General features: G+C 52.5%; 1 long non-coding RNA gene across 1 annotated transcript; it reads right to left on the bottom strand.

Moving 5' to 3' along the window:
* Positions 1–899: 899 nt before the first annotated feature.
* LOC132689485 (uncharacterized) lies at positions 900–14,028 on the bottom strand. Its single transcript, XR_009615027.2, has 3 exons — positions 13,814–14,028; positions 3,704–3,830; positions 900–980 (listed from the first exon to the last, which is right to left on the bottom strand). It is a non-coding gene; the product is annotated as an uncharacterized LOC132689485 (long non-coding RNA).
* Between the last annotated feature and the right edge of the window lie 5,712 nt (positions 14,029–19,740).

The following is a 19,740-nucleotide window of genomic DNA, read 5'->3' as shown; positions in this document are numbered from 1 at the left end:
ATCAGTACCTTCGTGGCAGGGGGTTGGCCTGTGGGACTGTGGCTCCTCGTCCGGGCCTCTTGTTCCTCCTGGCTGCCCCTGGGCTCTGGTCTAGGGGCTCCCAGCCCTTTGCCAGCGATTTCCCTGCTTGGGCCTCTCATTAACAGATTTGAAAAACCGAGACTCATAATATTAGTGTCAAAAGACAAGTAGGGAAACTGAGGCCTACGGAAGAAGCTGATCTGAGGTCACACAGAAGTTGGCGGTGGGTTGGGCCAGAATCCAGAACCCTGCGCCATGTTCCCTTGCTGAGGATAACTGGGGGAAGGGTCCTAGGAACTGTCTCTCATCCTTGTCCCAATCGATCCAAATGGTTTTAAGTTTCCTCAAGTATGAGCATATATGCTTTTAAAAAGAACATAGAAGTTGACTTCTCTCACACAAGCAGGCCAAGGTTTACCTGGCAGTGTCCTAGGAACCATTGTCCTTGCATCTGACTGTACGGCCATGCTCAACAGGTGACTTCCATCTGTGAGTCCAAAAAGGCTGCCTGAGCTCCTGCCATCATTTCTACACCCCAGCCAGTGGCAAAGGGGAAAGAGGAATGAGACAGCTTAAGCTTTCTTTTTCCCTTTTTTTTTCAATTTAAGAAATTGTGTTAGGGGCGCCTGGGTGGCTCAGTCGGTTGGGTGGCCGACTTCGGCTCAGGTCACGATCTCGCGATCTCTCGGTCCATGAGTTCGAGCCCCACGTCGGGCTCTGGGCTGATGGCTCAGAGCCTGGAGCCTGCTTCTGATTCTGTGTCTCCCTCTCTCTCTGCCCCTCCCCCGTTCATGCTCTGTCTCTCTCTGTCTCAAAAATAAATAAACGTTAAAAAAAAAGAGAGAAATTGTGTTAAAACACACAAAACATAAAGTTTACCATCTTAACACTTGAAGCATACAGTTCGGCGTTATTAAGTACGTTCACATTGCTGTCCAACTGGAGGATGAAGATGTTTTCTAGAAAAAAAAACTGAGGCTCAGAATGGGTGCCTGGCTCAAAGTCACACAGCGCGTAAATAGGTCTTTTGACTCTAAGGCCTGCCTTGGGGGCTCCTGCCTGAGCTGGGTGTCACTTTCATTAGAAAGGTGGCCTTGTGAACAGTATCGGTGGTGGGGTGGGGTCCCCACGTGCCCCTCACCCCCAAGGAGATGAAGAAGCCCAGCGGGCACCTCCACGCTTGGGGGGCCCGGCCGGGAATTTCCACCCAAAGTTCACAGGGCTCACATGAGCACCTGCCTGCCCCCTCTCTCTGCTCCCTAGAAGCTTTAAGAGGCTGGGAAAAATAGGAACGACTTAGTACTGAGGCCCTCTCATTGGATTTTCCCCAGCATTTGGAGAGCTGACTACCGAACGATTTACTGAGGGGCCCGGGGCCAGAGTGTTCTCGCGGCATCCCGAGCGTGCACGCGTGTGTATGCGTGTGCCCCGTGCACGGTGCCTGGTGTGAGCGTAGATGCGTGTGCTTCCGCGTGGACGTGCGTGTGCCCTTCGCGTCCGGAAGTACCACCAAGAGCCCCGTACCCGGCGGGCACGCTGCCCGCCCGACCCCTGCCTCTCGGAGGAGGGACCCTGGGGCCCGCAGCGGTGAGCAGGGAGGGCGGGTGCCAGCTGGGCCCGGTGAGGAGTGCTGTCTGGGGTTGTGTGTTGTAACTGGCAGCCTGGCATATGAGTCACTGGCCAAATTAACTCAAGTTTCCTTTGGGGAAAAATGTAATCAGTGAGTGCGCTCCCTTCCATTTTAGCAAATTAACTTCTCCATTTTTTTCTTTCTTTTTCTTTTTTTTTTTTTTAAATTTGGGGGGTGGGTGGGCACAGAGCGGGGCAGAGAATCTTGGAGAGAGGTTGGGTCCGGGCTGAAGCAGGGGGCGGGGGCCACGCTGCTCCTGGAGGTCCTGCTGGGACCTGGGGGTGGACACACATGTTTGAGGAAGAACCGCGTTTTCCTCTGAGCACCTTTCCTGGATGCTTTTTTCTGTGCCCACCAACTGGAAGGACGTAACAGCCCCACTGGGAGCAAGGGGGGGGTGGTTTCCCCGGGTCGGAGCAGGCCTCCTGGGAGAGATCGTTCCAGTGCCAGAAAACACCAGTCTGGAAGCTTCTACAGGCCTTCCTGTGTGTGAATGACCACACTGCCGTCATTCGCACGGGCACCGGAGGGCCCGGCCTGCCGTTTCTAGGACTTTCATCTCCATTCTTCATGTTCATACCTCTGAGGAAGGTATTGCAACCCCGCTTCCCCAGGCGAGGAGTCTTTATCCCCTGAGAAGTGACACAGTGACCCCAGACCCTGTTCCCTTCAGCCCTTAGCTAGGCCACGTGATCCTTTCCCCTCAGATGTTGGGGGATACAAAAGGTATTTGATCTTTTTTAACATTATTTATTTTTTTTATTTTTTAAGTTTATTTATTTATTTCTTTATTTAAATGTTTATTTATTTTAGAGACAGAGGGAAAGAGACAGAGCGTGAGCAGAGAGGGGGACACAGAATGCCAAGCAGGCTCCAGGCTCTGAGCTGTCAGCACAGAGCCTGACGTGGGGCTCGAGCCCACGAACCGTGAGATCATGACTTGAGCCTAATTCAGACGCTTAACCAACTGAGCCACCCAGATGCCCCTGAAGTTTATTTATTTTGAGAGAGACAGAGACAGCACAGGTGGGGGAGGGACAGAGACAGAGGGAGAGAGTGCTGCCAGCCCAGAGCCCCTATGTGGGGCTCGAACTCACAAAACCATGAGATCATGACCTGAGCCCAAACCAAGAGTCAGATGTTTAACTGACTGAGCCACCCAGGCGTCCCCCAAAAGATATTTGATCTTAAAGAGCCCAAGAGTGCCCTGATTCGGACCCTGGGGCCTGTGGGGTGGCCTGGGTGCACGTCGAATCTCTCCTTGGGGGTCCACCCCTCTGTTGGCATCAGGCCCCTTCATTGCCCAGCCCTTACCGGCTGAGGTTCTGCTTTCTCTGAGAAGCTTCCAGACTGTCCCCAGCCCACATACTCTCCCCCACCCTCCTCCCACCTCCCATTGGTCAGTGCCCTGATATGCTGACCGCGGGTGCCGGATTTGTGTCCACTGTGGGCACGGAAAGCTGTTCCATCATGCGAGGGTGGAGGGTGGGACGGGCAGGCCGAGCAGGGGCAAAGGTGAAGTGTGTACCCAGCCTGGCCTGTGGGGTCTGGTCCGCAGGGAGGTGGCTTCGGGCAAGAGCAGGGGCAGGCATGGGGCCCGAGGAGCTGTGGGGTCCCAAGGAAGCAGTCCTCTGCCCTGAGCCTGGGTGAGGCTCTAGGGTGCTCCTCCCTCTAGGGTGCTCCTCCCTCTAGGGTGCTCCTGAGCACTGCCATTTGGACTCCTTGGAGTCGCAGCCTGTGGGGTGGGGTGCTGGGCTCCCTCGGTGCCTGGCAGGCACCTGACTTCCCGGGTGGGCGGAGTCAGGGAGGGGAAGGATCAGGGATCCGGGCTCCACTCAAGCAGGGTTTCTGGCCACCGTTGCCCCCACAGCGTGACCGTGGGGCAGGAACTGAAGCAGACACCGTGTGGCCAGCCCGGCCTTCAGGTGAGCATCATCAAGCCGGTTGTGGGTGGCATCAGATGGTCAGAGCAGCGCAGGACGACCTGGGGAGCGGCCCATCGGGGGCTCCCTGAGGGTGTTTTGGATGTGGGGTCCCATGGGTGGTACTTACGGTGGTCACGATGCTGGGAGGGACGACTGGCGCTTGGCAGGCAGGGATGCGCGCGGGTCTCTAACGTGCCCAGTGAAAAATGGTGACTGCATCCCAGGGAAAACTGCAAATGTCCCTCCAGGCATTCCTGTGGGTGAAAAACTTGTTGAAAATGATCTGAGCCTAGGGACGCCTGGGGAGCTCCGTTGGTTGAGTGTCTGGCTTCGGCTCAGGTCATGATCTCACGGTTCGTGGGTTCAAGCCCCGCATGGGGCTCTGTGCAGACAGCTCGGAGCCTGGAGCCTGCTACGGATCCTGCGTCTCCCTCTCTCTCTCTGCCCCTCTCCCGCTTGTCCTCTATCTTTCTCTGTCAAAAATAAAACAGACATTAAAAAGTCGTTCTAGAAAATGATCTGAGCCTAGAACTGGACTCTGCTTTTCACATTTTACATATCAGCACACAGTTTGGAGGTAGGGTGTTTTTTGGGGGGGTTTGTTTGCTTTTTTGTTTGTTTGCACAATTTTAACAAAAAAGGAGTCTCCCGTGCTTGCAACGAGAGCGACAATTGAGGAGAGATCGTCTCTTGTTTTGTCACGGGATTTTACTGAGAGCGTCCACTCTTCCAGACAAGTCCCCAAACGCGAGGCTGCTCGCGGTATTTCAGTGTCAGATACAGCGTCACGACGCCAGCCCGCGCTTGGAAATGTCACATTCGTGGTGAGGAGGTGAGCAGGTGCCTCGGTTCCACAGCTTCCCTAGTGTCTAGCTGCCGAAGCATTGAGAACAAAACATCGTTTGGTTGTAAATCACTGTCCTTTTGTTTCTCCTTTGCGTTACAGGCCAGGGCACTATTACCCTGATTTTTATAATTATGTATGTGAATAGGTCATGTTACCACCGATGAACTTTATTTCTGGAGGGAGAAGGGGTCACCGAGCATTCGTTACAGGACAGAAATGCTGGGTCTGATCACGTGAGGACCGTTTCACGGATGGGAAATCTGAGTCCAGGATGTCACTGTGACCGGCTGGATGTCACCCTAGGAAGGGGCAGGACAGAACTGGAGCGCAGGTCCCTCGATTCCTGGTCCCGGGCTCTTTCTGCTTCCTCAACAGCCCTTAGCAGCCCTCCTCGGCCTGTCTTCTCAGCATCAGCTCTGCTCCCTGTTACAAAGGGAAACGAAAGATTTTTACCAGCGTGTCGACTTTTGTTTGTCATGTCGTGGAAACTTCCTGAAAAGGCCTCGAGGCCCTAGGCTGTGTGAGCCCAGCAGTCTGCCGGTGTGCGGGGCCTCTCTGGGCTGTACCATCCGGTCACTCCGGCCACGCTCCCTCTGGAGCCAGGGGGAGGGACCAGATGACCTCCTGTGACCTCATCCAGCCAGCACTATTTTCCCCCTTTGTAGATTGTTTTTCCAATCACCAAGTGAATCTGAGTGAGACTCTCTATTCTTTCGACGACTACCTTTCAACTCAAGTTATGGTTTTATAAATAATATATATGGCAAGTCGGGACTGGGGAAAGGACGTTCATTCGACTCTGAAATATTTATGGCCTGGAGTGTCTGCTTACTTTTCTTTGGAGTCATTTTTTAGCATGGTGTGCCAGAAAGCGCGACAGCCCAGGGCATCTTCGGAAAGGGAGGCGCGGATGGCCCTTCCAGCCAGGCTGTGGGGCCTATCCATCCTGTGGCCGACAGGGGAGGGGACGGCGCTGCCCGGGGGAGCGCTCCTGAGCCCAGACCTCCTAAATTATCTCGGGGAAGGCTCTGCTCGGGTGACAAGAATCAGCTTTCCAGCGTGCAGTCTGAATAATAACAGACTCGATATCAGGCTTTCTCAGATACGTTCTGGAACCCTTGGGCCTTTCTTGGGAGGTGTGCATTCTAACCTTCATTTTACAGATGGAGAAACCGAGGCTCTGGCGAGATCAAGGAATTTCTCAAGGTCAAAGCCACAATCCAGTAAGAGCCTGGATCTTTACCCAGCCTGGCTGCCTTCTTATTTCAATCTTTTCTCCTTACCCCACGATGCTGCCCAGCCTGGCCCATCACTCACCCGCAGCTGGGAGCCAGTGAATGGATTGTAGATCAGTTTCTGAGGCTGCACAGGCCGGTCTGTAACGGTTTGCAATGCCGGGGGCCTTGGATGTGGGATTAGCATAGCAATCTGCGCTGAACAGCCGGGCTCGAATCCCAATCCTAACGGAATGGATACATTCCTGCATGTGCTGAAGTGGAGCCAGATGGTGCTGGAAAGACCCACAGAGTCATCTTGTTCAACTTCCCATGTTACAGGTGGGATATGAGGAGCCTGGCAGGCGTAGGGGTTTGCTCAAGGCCACAGAGATAGCTGGAACCCATTGGTCACAATGGTGTCTCTTGGAGACATCTGGTCAACCTCGTCTCCCTCTCATTACTCCTTTTCTTACAGGGGAAAACCAGCACCTGGAGAGTTAAAAGCTCGATCAGCGTCACAACAGTGGATAGCTATAGGGCCGTGTGCTTCCCTGGTCTGGCTGTAAATCCGCGAGGGGGTCAAATAATTTTGAGACTGTGCTTGAGGAAAAAATTCCAGGGCGTTTCTAAACTAGTTGGACCATGGAGTGAGCTGTAGTTGATAAATTATAGATATTTAATCAGTGATCAGATTGAGTAGTGAGGACAGGAATATCTCACACCGTTGCTCTACCGGGAAGGACAGTTTCCTATAGGAAGAAGACACTTCTTTTCCTGATAGTTGGTGACTCTAGGCACCCTGTGGGGCCAGGCTGGCACTGAGTCATAACGGGGGCAGGCAACAGAGAATAGTTGTGAAATCAGTCGGAGACAACATTTCTGAAGAAGTCTGGCTCAACTCTGAGCCAGATGGAACTGTCGGGCTGTCCTGCTCTGGCCGCCTTGGGCCTGGTAACCCTCCCTGCTCCTGCCATGGGAACCCCCGCTGTGGTAGATATAATCTTCAAAGATGGCCCCCACCATGAGCCGTGCCTCCTGGAGTTCATGCTCTTGTACAGCCCTCTCCCCCTGAATGTGGGCTGGCCCTGCGTGCACCGATAGATGTCGCGGACGTGACCGAGTGACTTCCAAGGCCACGTCGGAAGAAGAGGCTCCTCGGAGGTGACCTCTCCACAAACGAGAGCACGTGCAGGCATGGGGGAAAGCGGGGGCCTATGGAAGGAGGGTCTCTCTGCCCTTCCCTCTGGAAAGCCCTTTCTCACCTTGAGTCATTCTTAGACCTCACCTCTGCCCTTGGTTTCTGACCATCTCCCGAAAAGTGTGGTCAGCAGGCCCCAGAGTGTCCCTGGGGGACCCGCAATGGGAATGAGCAGGCCCAGTGCTGTGCGAACAGCCAACTGGTTGATACAAGATGAGCACAAAAACTGAGCATTTCTAGACACCGGGAGAGAAATTTGACATTGTCGTGATAGCTAGGCTTTGGTCCATCCGTGCACCTGTCTCCTCAAATAGGAAATCGTATACAACTCAACTGAGAATTGTCAGCGTGTGAGGGGTGTCCCGTTTGACCTGAGCAGCATTCTGGTCATGTGCAGAGGGACCGCACATTGTCCGCGATGGTACCCTGCTGGCTTTGGAGATGCAGGAGGGCCATGGGCCAAGGGATGCAGAGAGACTGCAGGAGGAGGAAGAGGTGAGTGGACAAGATTCTTCCCAGAGCCTCCGGAGTGGGAAGCAGCCAATGCTGACCCCCTGAAGAACGCAGTGAGCCCGCGTCAGATCTCCAACTCCAGAACTAGAAAATAATCCATATGCATGGTTTTAAGCTGCTACATTTGTGGTCACTTGCTACAGCAGCTGTAGAAAACTAATCCAGTGGGGCTCAGAGAGGCTCTGTAACTTACCCAAAATGACAGTGTTAGGAGCGATCCCAGGTCGGCCTGACCCCAGAGCCCTTGTTCCTCTCTGCTCCACACTGCCCCTGCTGGTGCTCAAGGTGGCCTCCATACGGGGGCGGGGAGAGCCCGGGGAACTGGGTACTTGAAGAATGGGGCAGAGAGACACAAAGCCTGGGGCAAAGCCGGGAGGGATCTGTGACCCTGCTGCCCATGGAGAGGCCCCCTCTCTTGGCCCCAGCTTCGAACAAGACAAACTGTGAGATCATGATCCGAGTCAAAGTCAGACGCTCAACAGACTGAGCCACCCAGGCGCCCCTAGCCTGTTATATTTTTACGTTACTTAACGTATCTTGCTTATTTCGTGCCTCCCTCTGTAGAATTTTAGTTCCGTGAGGGGAAGGACTTCGTACATCTTCTCCTCCAAGGTGTCCCCAGACTAAACACAGTGCCTGGTAAAGACAGGTGCTCCAAACGCGTTTGTTGACTGAGTGAGTGAGCGAATGACAGCGTAATGAGTGAAAGCAGTCCTCTGTGGACGTGAGTCTCCCACCGAGTCATCGCTGAGGGCTGGGGATTTGAGGGACTGATTTTCTCACAAAGGGCCAGCAGCGAGTGCACCGGGTTGGGGAGGGGACTTTTAGGAGGCCGGCGGAAGCAGCTATGATCTGAGCGCACGAAATGGGCTTGACACGGCCGACCTCACAGGCCTGAAGGACACAGAAGGAGTCCTTGGCCTCCAGTGACTTTCAGCGGGGGGGGGAGGCGGCGAGCACCTGGGGTTATTTATAGCTTGAGTGGACTGTGTTCTCCATTCGGAAGGAGCAGAGAACAAGGAGCATGAGCTGAGTCATGAGCTTGGGGAACGGGCAGTGGTGGGGAGGGTCTGGGGCCCCTGGAGTGAGTGGGGGACGGGCAGAGGGAAGGGAGCAGGACCTGGGATTCCAAAGCGACGGGTGACTCTAGAAGGTCAGGTCCCCAGAAAGCGGACTCGGGCTGGAGACTTTGTGCCGGAAGGTTAATGGGGTTGCTTCCTGGATCAGTGCCTAAGAGGGAAGGGCAGCAGCGGGGCTCAGAGGGAGAACTGGCCTTGCAGCCAGACCTCAGCCAACCTCAGGGCTGCCGCTGGGCGTCCAGAGCCCCACACTCGGCTCTCAGGGGCACAGGCTGCCCCAGTACGGGGTCCGGCCCGAGGGCAGGCGTGGGGCTCGCCTCAGAGAGGGCCATGCAGTCACCTTCCCGGCCGGCCGTTGGGGGATAATCCCTCGGACTTTCAGGAGCCTTTGGGTGGCCGAGGGAGAGCAGCAGGGGCTGGGGTGCGTGTGGGCAGGTGGGGGTGGAGGGGAAGGATGTGGGTGTGAAAGAGCATGGCCACGTGCGGACAGGGTCAGAGCCTCCACGGGCCAGCTGTGTGTGGGGGAGCCCGCCTCTGTCGGGGCTGTGTTGCTGAGGGTCCTTGGGGTCCCATCTCCGGGGGTGGAGAGCCCCTCTCCTTCCTTGGTGACGTCGAGGAGGTGCTGGGGCGGCCCCCAGGGTGGGGGACACTGGGGCCGCCCCACCGTGAGGCCCACGGGGGACTCTGGGCTGAGGGCGAGTGGGGGAATTTATAACCAGAGAGCGTCGTCAAAGCCAAGCCCGAGAAACTAAGCCCCGGGTCCCCCCAAAGCCTGCACAGCCAATCCGGGGCTGCTGAAAACAGCAATTATGAGCCGTGTTATTAAAGGCTGCAGGATTTTAATTAACAATGGAATTACCGGGCCAGGGAAGGGATAATGACGGATTGCTGGAAGGCAGTTGGGGTTGGCTGTGGGTTGGCTGCCGTTACAGCCTCTGTCAGCCCCTGCTAGGCCCGGGAGCTGGTGGGGCCGCCCCCCCACCTCCTTCCCCAGGCTTTCTAGTTGCTAATGAGAAGCATTTGCACAGAGCTTGGGGCCAGGCTGGCCAGAGCTGGCGATGGTGGCGGTGTGTGTGTTCCTAGGGGGCAGCCGACACCCCAGGACTCCAAGGCCTGGGTGTGGACCGATGACTGGACCAGATGGGGGGGTTTCCCGGCAGGGCCAGGATGGGGAGCCCAGCATTACCGAGGGACCGCCAGCTACAAGGCCACTGGGTAGGAGGATGTTCTCAACACTTGGGTCCGCCACCGGCCTCCCCAGAACCTCCTGGGCCTCTTATACAGCCGGTCCCCGGGTCCCGTCCATGGGCAGGTTAATGAGGAGATTCTCATCACGTTCAAGTTTCAAAACCAGTGAATTTGAGGCCTTTGGTTTTCAAATGTTTGGCTTGTCTCCTGCCTTAGCAACCCTTGCTTCAAATGCAATCTTAGGGGGAAGGTGAATGAACCCAGCAGAGTGCTCCGTCAATGCCAGGGTTGGGGAGGGGGTGGGTCCCCTTTCGCAAACAGCCCCTAGGATCGGTTCAGGCAAACGCAATTTCTTCTCTGTCTCCAGCACCTTCCCCTTCCCTATGCAGTCCTGGGACGGTTCAGATGGTGGCCGGAGCGAGGCCTGAAGGAATGGACTGGGCAGGGCAGCAGCTGAATTCCTGAAGATTTTGACCCAGGAAGGACAAACTGAAGAGCGCTTCGTGGCTGAGACTTGGGGTAACGAGGGCAGGCTCTGCAGCCAGACTGCCCGGGTCCAGCTCTGTGGGCGACTCATACTCCGTGATGAAACTCACCGCACGAGTTACGACGCTTGCGTGCCTCAGTTTCCTCAGCTGTGAAACGGGTGTGAGGCGGGACTCTGAGACTCTCTTTCAAAAAAGGCAATGTCAACACCCCGCCCAATGTCACCTTGTGGAATGTTCTGGAACTCCAGTGAGGAGCATGAGCCCACACGGGCCAAGCCCTTAGAACCGGGCTCGTCGGCAGTGACTGGTCAGGAAGTGCTCCCTGTGACGGACCAGCTCAGAGCCATTTGACAAAGCGCACGGGGCTCCTGCCCAGAGCCTGCCGGGGGTGTCAGGAGAGGAGCTCTCTCAGCTTGGCGGCAACCACTGGCATTTCAACCTTGCCTCTGGCGCCCCCTCCCCACGCGACCCCCGGCCAGACGCTTGCTCCTCTGAAGCCACGTCCGGAGGGATGACAAGAGATGGTTGCCTGGTTCCCAGTCTACATCATCCGGGACTTCCCAGTGGCTTTTGGCACAACTGACCTCTGTCCTCCAGAAGCGCGTTCTCAGCTTGTCCTCTGGGACCCTGCACCCTCCTCGCCTTCGCTGGCGGCTCCTCGGCGGGGCGGACAGGCTCTCCCTGAGGGCCTTGGTGCTGTCTGGGTGCACACACGGCTTTTTCGGCTCCTGCTGGGTAACTGGGGTGGACGGATGACTCTCTTGGTTTCTGTGGCCGGGTCTTTCCTTTGGACGATCTTTTGAGGTCTGGATCTGACTCTTGATTATCTCTTGAGTTAGCTCTAGCGTTCCTGTTGTCAAGCAGCCCTCGGCGTTGGACTCATAGCCAGGGTGCAATCAAGGTTTATTAAATGGCCAACAAGGGAAGTGGAGTGAGGTCAGACAGTTTCTAGGACATTTCCTGGCTACGTGAACTTTCTTCTTTTTTTAATAAATTTTTTAAACATGTATTTATTTTTGAAAGACAGAGAGAGACAGCACAAGCTGGGGAGGAGCAGAGAGAGAGAGAGAGGGAGGCACAATCCGAAGCAGGCTCCAGGCTCCGAGCTGTCAGCACAGAGCCCGACACGGGGCTCGAACTCACAAACCGAGAGATGGTGACCTGAGCCAGAGTCGGACACTTAACTAACTGAGCCACCCAGGTGCCCCTACATAAACTTTAATTCTGTGAGATTAACTGGAAATGGTGCCTGGGGCCCGGCAGTCACTGCACGTGTGGGTTCAGTACCAATATAAGGATGCAGGAAGTAACCCCTTCATTATTTGCTGAGCCCTTGGACGTGATCCCATGAGGTCCTCTGAATCGGTATTATTCTATTATGTACATGAATATTCTGAAGCACGGACACATCGACCATTTTGCCCAAGCGTTGCCACCCCCAGAAATGCACTTATAAAGAACTGGGCAAATAATTATTGACTCGATTGTGTGGCAGAGAATAAAAAAGAAGGTTATATACCGTCCAGCTGCGTTTTTTGTGGATGCCGGATTTGTGAATTCACCTGCTCACTAAAGTTTATCTGTAATCCAAATGTGCCATCAACGCTCACGGTGCTTTCACTGTTATCGTGAATCTCTGCAGGGTGGTGACAATTTCTATTTGCCCAATGAGCATGTCCCCTGCGGAGGTTGAACGAGGCCACGCCCTGTCTTCTTGTTTCAGCTCTCATATGGAGATCCCCAGAGGCTGGAGAGGGCAGGGGCCATTCAGCCTAGTGCACGCTCTGACCCTGGGGCCAATGGCACGGGTTTGAATCCCAAGGTTGGCACCTGCTAATGGGGCAGCCCCAGGCGAGCCACTTAACCCTTCTGGGCTTCATTTAATCTTTTTAAAAATAAAAATAAAAAAATAAGGGGCTCCTGGGTGGCTTAGTCAGTTAAGCATCTGACTCTTGACCTCAGCTCGGGTCATGACTTCAATGGTTTGTGAGACGGAGTCTGCTTGGGATTCTCCCTCTCTCTCTCTCCCTCTCTCTCTGCCCCTCCTCCATTCTCTCTCTCGATTCTCTCTCTCTCAAAATAAATAAGCATTTAAAAAATAAATAAAGGGAAGCCTGGGCGGCTCAGTCAGTTAAGCATCTGACTCTTGATTTTGGCTCAGGTCATGATCTCGTGGTTTATGAATTGGAGCCCCGCATCAGGCTCTGTGCTGACAGTGCAGAAGCTGCTTGGGATTCTCTCTCTCCCTCTCTCTCTCTGCTCCTCCCCTGCTCGCTCTTTCTTGCTCTCTCTTTCAAAATAAATAAACTTTAAACAAAATCTATTAAAAATTTAAATAAATAAGTAATAAAAAGTAAAAAGATAGAACCTTCCAAACTGATCACCAATCACTAAAATATAAATGAGCTAAACTCTCTAGTTAAAAGGCAAAGACTGTCAAAGAACATTAAAAGAGAATCCAACAATATACTATTTACAAGGGATATATACACACACACATACACACACACAGAAAAACATTAAGGATATGGAAAGATGGAAAATCAAAGGAAAAAAGATATGTTCTAGGAAAATGAAAAAAATAAGAAAAATAGGATAACTATATTAATGTCAGAAAGAAAAAAAAACAGACTGTAATTCAGGCCAAAAGCATTATCAGAGATAAAGAAGGTCAATGGGAAATAAAAAAGAATTAATTCAATAGGAAGATAGACAATTTGAATATTTTATACCTTAATCACACAGCCTAAGATATTTAAATTTTTTAAATGGTTATTTATTTTTCAGACAGGGGGAGGGAGAGAGAGAGAGAGCGCAGCGGGGGAGGGCAGAGAGAGAGGAAAACACAGAATGGGAGGTAGGCTCCAGGCTCTGAGATGTCAGCACAGAGCCTGACACGGGGCCCCGAACACATGAACTGTGAGATCATGACCTGAGCCAAAAGTTGGATACTTAACCGATTGAGCCACCCAGGAGCCCCTCATAGCCTAAGGTATTTAAAGCAAGAATTGACAGATATAAAAGGAGATATGAAAGTCCAATATTATAATGGAACAGTTAAACTTAATGGTTACAATAACTTATAAATCAAGTGGATAAAAATAAGAAAACACTTAAAAGATTTAATAGTACATATCACAAACTTAATCAAAGCAGCCATACAGAGAACATTGTACCCAACGATGGGAGAAAAATTTTTTTTTCCCAAGGGCACACATACACTTATGAGAAATGACCACATTCGTTCATAAAGCTAGCTTCAACAACTTTCAAGGATGTGTTCCATAAGACTGTATTTTAGGACCACAGTGAAATTAATTTCGAAATCAATGGGAAATAGATAACTCGAAAGACAGTATACATTTGGAAATTTAAGCAGAAAAACTTCTCAATCCACGGTTAATAAAAAAATAGTAATCCATGTTCATGGGGTAGAATGCTATTGAGAATAAAAACAAATTAAAAACAGCCACACGCATCGATGTAAATCAACCTCCAAAGGGTATTTAGCAAAAGAAGAAAGTCATAGAAGAGCGTATCCAGGATGGTCTCCATTTATCTTAAGGTCACAGAGAAGCAAAGGGAACAATACATCACTTAGGGATACAGATGTGGGTGGTTTTAAAGAGAAAAGCAAGGGGATAATGAACGTGAAATTTGGAACAATGTATTTCACGATAAACATTGTTTTACAAAGAGCCTCTGACCTGGAACTTCTCCTTTATCTGGCCGGAAAGGTGGCCCCTCTCGAGGGACTAAAGAGCTTCTTTCTGGAAAGATGCAGCAGGACAGGCACAAAACTTGGCTTTAGTTCATTAGTGGGAAAAAAAAAAAATCAGTCCTGTTGAATTTAGACTTTTTCTTTTCCCCAGATGGTACTCATTTCAGGAGACAGCCTGAGCATCATCACTGTCTCTCATTTGCTGAAACAAATTCCTCACAAATAAAGGCATGTTTCCATCTTGAGCTGCTGTTCTGTCAGCTGCTATTGTGACATCTCCTCTCTTGCCTTGGGCCTGTTTCGCTCTCCCCACCCTCCCCCTGCTCTCCTCCTCCTCTTCCTCCCTCTCCTCCTCCTCCTTCTTCTCCTTCTGGTCCCTTTCTTAGAGTTTTGGCACTGGAGGAGATGCCCATCCCATGCATGGGTATGAGCTTCCTGGGTAGATGTGTGGCCTCTACTTACATACCTCCCTTGATGGGGAACTCATTCCTTCAAGTGGACTTATTGGAACCCAAGTCCAACTGCCTTTGGCATCCACCTGTTGCCGATGGCTCAGCAACTGGGGTCCCCGACCACAGCTAGTCTACCTCTCCTCCTTGGATGTGCTGCAGATGTTTGCCAACGGTAGCCCTGTCCTCCCTCCTCCCGTGCAAAATCCTCTACTTCTGGGAAAATGTATTTAGTTTCTCTGTTCCTTCCCTACATCACTGCTGGGCTGTCTGAAAAGTATATCCACTCCCTATTGTGCACATACCGGTGTGGGACATTGTGAGGGCCAGGCGGGGGGTGCTTATGGACTTCTCTCAGGATTTGGGCGGGTATGGGCATGAGGCAGGATGGACCAGCAGGTGGCCCAGGGGATGAGCTTGGGCAGTGGGCCAAGTACAGAGCCTGGTCTCACCTCTCATTCAGGGAAGACATCAGGCCCCCGCTCAGACTTTCTCTCATGCCACCAGCCTGGTGGCCTGTGTGCCTGGTGGGTCACCTATGCCACATTCCTGCTGGCACTTCCTGTCCGTACCACTCAGCCACATCCCCCTCAACCGTCACAACCTGAGACTTATCATCAACTAGTCCTTGACCCTGAAAATTAAAAAGAAGAGGAAGAAGAAGAAGAAGGAGAAGGAGAAGGAGAAGGAGAAGGAGAAGGAGAAGGAGAAGGAGAAGGAGAAGAAAATAAATATAGGTGCCTGGGTGGCTCAGTAGGTTAGGTGTCTGACTTGGCCTCAGGTCACGATCTCATGGGTCACGGATTCATGGGTTCAAGCCCAGTCTCTCTGCCGTCAGCGCGGAACCTGGAGCCTGCTTCGGAACCTCTGTACCTCTGTCTCCCTCTCTCTCTCTGCCTGTTCCCTGTCTCTCTCTCTCTCTCTCTCTCATACACACACACACACACACAAATATATAGATATATAAATTAAATTGTCATCAGATGAATGAGTGCACATGAAGAAAAAGATCATGTAGAGAGGCTTAGATGAGGAAAAGCAGCAAGTCCTACCCCCCACCCCCGCCCAGCCCCCATCCTCAGTTACCCTGTATGTGTAACCACTTCCTCCTTACTTCTACCTGGAGATTACCTTCTGATCTCTAAGAACAAGCTCATACTGCTCTTATCCATCGGCATTTTGAGTTGGAGGCGATAGAAACCAGCTCTGGGTAATTTAAATAGAAAGAGCACTCATAAGTAGCTTACTGGGAGGTCCCACCAATAAGAGACTGGAGATCTGGGGGGGTGGGGGAACCCCGATTCACGCCTCGGCGTTGGCCCAGTGAAGACCACTCCGGGCCCTGGGTGCTGCAGACTGTGTATCCAGCACCCCAGATGCTGGACGTTGCTCTGTGCTCCCGGCCACTTCTAGAAGCCGGGGTGGCCGCCCCCAGCCGGCTCTGGCTTCTCCAGGGTGGAATCCGGGTGGCATCTTCTCTGTCTCGTGACTTTGGAATCACAGTCCAGCCGAGCGCATCTGATCGGCCGGGCCGGGCCGGCGGCCAAACCTGAGCCTGGCTGCAAGGAAGGGCTGGGAAGGAGGATTTGGCCTTTCCCCCTTTCTATGGGTGGAGGAGGGTTCCCCACACAAGGGAGAGGCACCGCGATGCCGAGCCCCCGATAAGGAGGACGTGTCTCCTACGCTGGGATTTATCAGTTGTAGGTATCACGTGACCTCTTGCTTGGAGGCCTGAAGATCTAACCTATTTCTCCCCCTTTCAGCCCCACCTCTCCTCCCAGTTAGCTATCCCCCCATTTATAGTTATTATTTATCTTCAGACTTTGTTTCTGCAATTATTGACAGCCTGCTGCATACGATAAGGCTATGGACCTTTCTCCCATTAATACTGGCTCTCTTCCCCGCTCTGGTCTCCCTACAGCCGTCTTGTGTCTGTTTCCACCCTCACGTTTGAAAATATGTGCATTTTAAATGTTTACTTATTTATTTTTGAGAGAGAGAGAGAGAGAAAGAGAGAGAGGAGAGAATGCACCAGCAGGAGAGGGGCAGAGAGAGAGGGAGACAGAGAATCCCAAGCAGGCTCCACGACACTGCGGAGCCCGAGGTAGGGCTCAGTCCCACGAACCATGACCTGAGCTGAAATCAAGAGTCAGATACTTAACCGACCGAGCCACCCAGGCGCCCCAGAAAATATGTGCATTCTTTAGCCTGAATTAAGTCTTCTCTGCTCTGTTATAGCCTGACTATGGAAGCCGAAAATAAATAAAGCGCTTCTCCTGTTGTGATTATGTAAATAGTGCCCATCCTCTTTGATGATCAGGACACTGCCAGTCTAGAACTTTCCTTCATTGTCCCCTTGGGCTGGAACCACTGTGGCTTACCATCCATTTCTTCCTCTTTCTCAGTTTACTTACTTTTTTCCTCTTGGAGGTAGGGGGGAGCGAGGGGAGGGAGAGTGGGTAAGCGATGGGCTAGCTGAGACTTTGCATGTCCCATAAAATACAATCTGGTCCTCTGGTTTGAGTGCTGGTTTGACTGGGTCTAGAATTTTAGGTTAAAAATCACTTCCCCTCAGAAAATAGAAGGCAGTGCTCTATTATCTTCTGGTAGACGGTGCTGCGAAAGAGACTGGAGTGGCCGGTTGGCCGATAGTTTCCCTGAAGGTGTCTTCCGCTTCTGCCCGCCAGAAATGTTTAGCGCCGTCTGTTTACCATGGGTGTGTCTGCTGAGGTGTCTCCATGATGGGTCTCTGTGTCTTTTCTTTAGATTCCTTCACTGTGCTGGATGCTCAGTCCGAAGCCTTGTGGCCTCTCTGTTCCGGAAACTTCTCTTCGGTGTGTCTTTGATAATTTATTCCCGTTGTATTCTGAGCTCTCCTTCTAGAGTTCCCAGTGTCAGCCATTGATTCCCCTTCATCCCATCTTTCCTTTTATCTTCTGTCTCTCTTTCCCCCTACTTTCTCATCAGTAACTTTTATGAGATTTTACAAAGTCTAGCAAACACAGGGGCACCTGGGTGGCTGCGTTGGTTGAGCGTCTAGCTCTGGTTCGGGTCGTGATCTCACGGTTCATGAGTTTGAGCCCCGCATCGGGCTCTCTGCTGTCAGCGTGGAGCCCACTTCAGACCCTCTGTCCTCCTCTCTCTCTGCCCCTCCCCTGCTGGTTCTTTCTCTCTCTCTCAAAATAAGTAAATAAACTTAAAAATAAAATAAAAAATAAAACTTCTGGCAAACACATTGAAGATTTTTTTGAATGTTTATTTATTTTTGAAGGGGGGGAGGGGCAGAGAGAGAAGGAGATACAGAATCGGAAGCAGGCTCCAGGCTCTGAGCTCGCGGCGCAGAGCCCGATGCGGGGCTTGAACTCACAAACTGCGAGATCGTGACCTGAACCAAAGTCAGACACCTGAGCGACCGAGCCACCCAGGCACCCTGCAAAAACATTTTAAATTCCTTCCAATCCTTTTTTGTTTTCTTATCGAATCCCCTGGCGCTGTGAATTGGAGTTTTTGTTAAAATGATTTTCTAACCCCTGAATTAGGTCGTCTTCCTTGGTGGCATTTTTTTTTTTTTCAGGGTAAATTTTATTGACACGCGTAAAGTGAAAAGCCAGAAATAGTTGGTTTTTCAAACGCACAAAAGCCCCACATTTCTGGATTCTCTCGCTTCCCTTCTGTTTGTGTTTGCAAACTGGTTCAGTCTCTTCTGAGCTCATCTCTTTCTTTTTTTTTTTTTTTTTAGTTTTTTTTTTTTAACATTTATTTATTTTTGAGACAGAGAGAGACAGAGCATGAACGGGATGGGGTGGGGGGCGTGGTCAGAGAGAGGGAGACACAGAATCCGAAACAGGCTCCAGGCTCTGAGCTGTCAGCACAGAGCCCGACGCCGGGCTCGAACTCACGGACCACGAGATCGTGACCTGAGCCGAAGTCGGTCGCTTAACCGACTGAGCCACCCAGGCGCCCCTGAGCTCATCTCTTTCTTGCCACGTCTTATTCGTGGCACACACAGGTCACGCTGCCTCTTTCCAGCCACTTTCCCTAAAGCTACATACAGGCTCCGAGGGCACAGGGCACGCGTTCTGATGACAGGGGTTACCGCAGACCCAACCTATAAGGTATTATTACCCAGACCCAGAGTTCCGTCGTGGTTTCATGGGGCTCCCCGGCCCCCCAACCAGATGAGCCTAGTTCCTTATCGTCTGCCACCCAATTCCTAAGCCCGTGTCACGTTTCTGGTTGTTATCACAGCTGCTCTGCTCCGCTTCCTTCCTGTACTCGTCAGGGTGGTCAGTGAGCTGCTGTAATGAGTAAACCCCTGCCGTGGCTTATTTCTGAGGCTTCCTTCTTCCTGGCCGGTTTCATTCACGGACAGTCTGGACGTTTCCCCCAGGGAAACGGCTCCAAGCTGTCATTCCTTCCGCGTGCCCCACGTCCGACACCTCATTCACGGGATCACGGCAGCCCCTCCGTCTTCCGCCGGAGGCTTCCAAGGTCGGTCTGGGTGTCGACCTTCAGCTGGCAGAAAGAGAGAGAGCGCAGAGAACCGCGCACGGGGGATGTGGATGGACGGGGCCTGGAAGCGTGCCCATCACCGCCCGTCTCGTGGATCGGGCCAGAACGCAGCCGCAAGACTATACCTCGTTGCCAGGAGCACTGGAAAACTTAGTCACGTGCCCCGGGAGACGAGGAAGTGGCTTTGGTGAACACCCAGCAATTGCTGTGATGTCCCCCGTAGTTCAACGCCAGCCTCTCTTCCGGCCTAGGCCGCCTCCCCCCCCTCTCCTTCCCCACGTTGGAGTGAGCATGATCTTTTAAAAAGGCACATCTAACCAGTCCGGCTCCAGCCTAAAGACCTCTGGGGCTTCTCGTCACCTTCGGGACAGTGACTGTTTTTCCCACCGTGCGCTGGGCTATCTCCAGGGCTCGGCTCGTTAGGACCCACCAACCACCCAGTCCACCTCTCGGTCACCGTCCATGCCCCCTCCAGCAGCACCGGGCCATGTGCTGGTACAGAAGGTGCCAGAAGTTTTCATCTCTGGACTGAGAATTCTCTCTCTCCTCCTCTTTTTTATCTATCTATCTATCTATCTATCTATTATCTGTTTGTCTGTTTTTGAGAGAGAGAGAGACAGAGCATGAGCAAGGGAGAGGCAGAGACAGAATCTGAAGCAGGCTCCAGGCTCTGAGCTGGCAGCACAGAGCCCAACGTGGGGCTCGAACGCATGAACCGTGAGATCATGACCTGAGCTAAAGTCAGACGCTCAAAATGACTGAGCCCCCCAGGCGCCTCTCTCTTCTCCTCTTTTTGGCCAAGCTCTGCTTGTCTTCCAGTCCTCTGAGGACACATTATTTCTTGCAGGAAGCCCCCTCTGGCCCCCAAAGAGGGGTGTTGCCCGTCCCGTGTACCCACCAGCGTGCTGTTACTCATGCAGGGAATGACCCCGGGGCAGTGCTCGCGCTGGAG

Source organism: Panthera onca, chromosome E3 (assembly GCF_046562875.1).
Source record: "Panthera onca isolate mPanOnc1 chromosome E3, mPanOnc1 haplotype 2, whole genome shotgun sequence".
Lineage (NCBI taxonomy): Eukaryota > Metazoa > Chordata > Mammalia > Carnivora > Felidae > Panthera > Panthera onca.
Note: the sequence above shows the minus strand (reverse complement) of the source record. Positions and strands in the feature narration are given on the sequence as shown.